The 4666-nt window shown below is 32.6% G+C and overlaps 1 long non-coding RNA gene across 1 annotated transcript; it reads left to right on the forward strand.

Moving 5' to 3' along the window:
- The first annotated feature begins 1432 nt into the window (after nt 1–1432).
- LOC126877755 (uncharacterized) lies at nt 1433–2734 on the forward strand. Its single transcript, XR_007695298.1, has 4 exons — nt 1433–1697; nt 1773–2041; nt 2125–2221; nt 2384–2734. It is a non-coding gene; the product is annotated as an uncharacterized LOC126877755 (long non-coding RNA).
- The last annotated feature ends 1932 nt before the right edge of the window (nt 2735–4666 follow it).

Genomic DNA, 4666 nt, shown 5'->3' on the forward strand with positions numbered 1-4666 from the left:
GATCGTATACTTCTTGTATGTACGTACAAAATTTTCCGGCTAATCTAAAACACTTCATAAGATAGAGAGCTTCTGGAAATTCGGACACAGAGAGTGCATAAAATACAAGATAAGTCTCGTGTCTTTCAAAATTATTTTTTATTCGCTAAAAACGTCCTGTGTACTCATGCAATCACATGCAACCTCGAAACTTCACTTATTTTTTATCACTTTCCAATTCAATACACAGTTTCTGCATTTTTGACTATATGTAAGAGAAATTTCCATTCAGCCAAAGGTGTACTTACAGATTATAGATTCCTATACGACTCTCAGTAAAAATTTATCCGCACTCCAGATAGTTAAAACTTCTGTCGACCGTATTGATCCATCTGCACTCTTCGTATGACGTCAATATCTGTTCAGTGCTGCTGCGCAGGTTTCTTTGTGTTACGTCAATTCGTTTGTGACCGTTGCGCGAGTAATGGCGCTTTGCAATGGTGATTTGCAGGAAAACAGTGCAGGATGCTGTGATTCGTTTCTTGTGGTCGGAGGTTATGTTTGATGCCTATATTTATCAAAGATTTAATGCACATTATGGAGAAAGTGTTTTGTCACGAAGTGTGTTTGAATGGGCACAAAAGTTCAAAGAAGATCGCACAAGTGTTATGAAAAAACAGCTGGACGCCCGTCCACATCCACGATGACAACATTGAACGTGCTCATGAACTTATGCTCTATGGAATAGACGAGTGACAGTGGATAATGTGGCAAATCATTTGCAAATCAGCCACGGCTCTGCTTATGCAATAGTACACGACAGATTTGGATTTTAAAAAGTTTGTGCGAGATGGATGCCGAAAAAGCTGATGAAAAGGTGAAGACGACGATGCATTCGTGGTTCGCAGCTCAGCCCAAAACATTTTTTAATGAGAAAATATAAAGGTCCTTCGGCAAATGGACAAAGTGTATACAGAAATCGAGTGATTATGTCAAAAAATGATGTATGTCTTTTTTGACAATTGCTTAAAATAAATTCTACACCGACAGAGCGGGTAACTTTTTACTCACCCTCGTAAGACACTTAAATTTCCAATCTATTATGATGAATAAAAGAGCTTATACTATTAAATCTAATTGTATTTTGTTGCATGAGAGTACACGTGTATGTGATGTACATTACCTTTATATCCCCTTGAACGCTTCAATATTGCGCATATATACTATATTTTGTACAGCTTCTATAAAATTTCGTATGTTTGTTTAGGCTGTTAATCTAGAGGCTGGAGTACAAAGAAGTGGCACAATGATGTGGGCTGATGACATTTATAATTATCAAGGAATCACCCCTACATTCGCTCAGGTATATATCGTTGACTATAATGTATTTAACATATATGATTGTTAGAATATTAATAATTAATTTTTAATTCTATCAGAATTTTAATGAAACTGTCCCTTGGGAAGGAAGAACTGATACCTTGATATCACGGTTTGTACATCCTATATATACGACAAATTTTAGAACATTATATAACGAAGAACCAGATCGTCGTGGCCATGTGATGTGAATAAAAGGACTTGAATTTGATGATATTTTTATAATGTTAGATAACATAACTAAGTATCTTCACAGTAAGATAGGATGACATGGTTTACATGATCTTAATGTTGTTCACTCGAGTGATGATATTATAAGGAAAAGTGTAATATCACAGGTAGGATGATTCATAATTTAGAACTACTAACTCATGTATGTATTAAAAATTAAAGAAATATATTAAATTTTATAGGATATTTATGTTTAGTAACCAGTAATTCAGAGATTGGTATTCATGGTTACTATAACGAGGCTGTAGAAACGCACCCTTTCTTCTTTGCAAATGGTCCTGTATTTATGTCTAAACCGAAACTGGAACCTCTGAATAATTTAGATTTATTCTTGTTATTTTCTAAAATACTTATCTACAGTATACCATAAGGAATGATACCGTATCGCACCTAATCAAGTGCCTTAAGAAACATCAACAGGATATCACAGTAATCCCTTATCGACTGATATGTAAGTAAAAGTTATCTGTCATTGTTATACACAATTATGTGTTAGTGTTATACACAGTTATTTATCATTTTCTATTAATTCAGTTGTAGCCACTACAATATCTATGACACTGGTAGTAATTATAAGAACAATAATGATGTTCTATAAGAGGAAATGATGATTAGGAACAAAAACTTACAGGTAAGTCAAAGTATATGTTATTTGCCATTTGAAAAGAAAGTTACTAACTTGGAATTTTTTGATAAATAATAATTGTGCAAAATATATTGGATTTCAAATTTGTCAAAAATTGAAATTTAAGAAGCATTGTAATAATATAACATTAATATTTTGATTTTTCAGGAGATATCATGCGGTGGATGGATAATATGTAAAAAATATTAAGCAGTATATGAATTTTCATATTGCGTAGAGATAACAAAATGAATTTTAAAAAATGTCGACATGGTAATAAGAAATAGCATGATGACAAAGAATATATAAACACAGTTTCATTTTTTATAAATAAAAATTTGTTGTTCCAGATTTTGAAATATAGTGAAACGTTTAATTAGTATCTTAATATCTTTAAATAATTATTATTTTAGAATCAATTGTAATTGTATCATACGTACTTTTGAATTCGTGCAAGAACATATGTTATTTTGAAGTAGTTATTATTAGGAAATTGTTAGACGCGAACAGTATGCGAAAAGTTAGTATGTAGTGTAATAATTATCAATCAAAGCACAAGAATTAAATTCTTTAGGAAAAAATTTCCGGAATTTCTTATTTACATGATTATAAAGAAATCCATAACAAAAAGGAGCTGCTTTCTAATACTTCTCTTCCTTGTAATGCCTACGTTAACAATAACGAGGTTCGACTTTTTGTTTTTAGAGGGATACTGGAAAATTTGAAAGTACAGTACCATTGGGAAGAAAATCACGATATTGAAAACGATATTTGCAAGTAAATTTCCAAAAAATCTGTTTTCAAATTTTCGCTTTCTATTTCACATTAAAAGAAAGGGAGGGCTGCCTTCTTTTTCTGCAAGACAAAACAAACATTCTGAATCTCGTATCAATGAATGATGTCAATAAGTTATTTTTCTTTTCAGATTGAACAATATTCCAGATTTATTCATAATTTCATACTACGCGAAGAATAGACTTTCATAGGTATATAAAGGAAATATTAAGTATAGGAAAACTCTTTTTCGTTGTAGGTGACATATGCTTCACGGTTGAACACATGTATTTTTGAACACATATAAATGAAAAAGTACTCTTATGGAGAAAAAGAATTGATACCTTCGATTGACATTAGATAATGTATATAAACTTATGAACAATCACTATCACTATCAGTTTGTATTTTAGGTGCACACGCAGATTTGTTGGAGTTCTTATAAAATGTACTTCCTGTACGAACGTTTTATTCTTCCAAATTTTACGATACTATGTCTCATATGATAACTATATGGATTAAACGTAATATAAATGATCCGAAAATAGACTCGAACGACATTAATTGTCTTTCTATTTATACCAATATCGAAAATACAAGTAAAGCTGGAGCAATAGTATGCAAGAATGGACTATTTATTATTTTAAACCAAATCATAGCATATTCAGAATGCACAGTATTATCATGAAACGACGAGTTTTATGTTAATTCCGACCGATTACAATACCTTTCTTTCGTTTACAAGGAACGACGAGACTGGCAGTTGCGTGATTTCCAATGCAAAAGCCGCGATATCTGCACGATAACCTAACCTCAACCGATTTTGTTGTACTATTCTTACGTGGACTTCGTTTGTACCACTTTCGTAACAAAAATAGAATACGTAGAACACAGCATTCCGTTATGCGATATTGTCGATTCCTAACATCCGAAAAATCAGAGATAATTTTTTCCCTACAGTTGTACATTTGTGTGAAAAATTACGAACGTAAAGTTGTTTGGTGCATGCACAGTCCTCCCCTCCGCTGCATTTGCGTGGACATGCTAGAAAGATTCACTTTTCCACGGTGAAACTGTATGTATTATAATTTCATTTTTACAAAGGTCGAACATCCTACTATGCATAAATTTAATATTAATATAAGCAGGTTTCGTGTTAAGTATTACATCTGACGTATAAGCACACGTGTGTACGAGCCTTGGTTTTAAATGTCTTATAGTAGACACCGAAAAGATTATTCAGTTGGATATCTGACTCAACATCAATATTTTACTAGGAGATAACATGTTAAGAACACGTTGGTGGATGGCATGGGAGATGATGAATGAAGACATACTTCTGTGAGATACATAAAATAGTAGTCAGAACGTATTTTGGCGCTTGGGGACAGCAACAGCTTTTTTTTTGTTTTTATTTATTTGTTGAAATTACAATCAATTCTCGCGTTGAGAATTTTCAGTAATTTTTCCGGCGTGGCGCAGTGACATGGCTGTTTATTTACAATAAGTTAATACTTATTATAGATAGGTATAATTTATAAGTATTATAAGTAAGTGCATATGCTTAATTTGGATAATTAAATGAATCTAACGTTTAGGTCTAGCGAGTAGTGCCTCTTCAGCCTGCGAATCTGGTCCGTCGTATCGAGTAGTCCAGTGATTAGGGGGTTTCGGTGT

Source organism: Bombus huntii, unplaced genomic scaffold (assembly GCF_024542735.1).
Source record: "Bombus huntii isolate Logan2020A unplaced genomic scaffold, iyBomHunt1.1 ctg00000235.1, whole genome shotgun sequence".
Lineage (NCBI taxonomy): Eukaryota > Metazoa > Arthropoda > Insecta > Hymenoptera > Apidae > Bombus > Bombus huntii.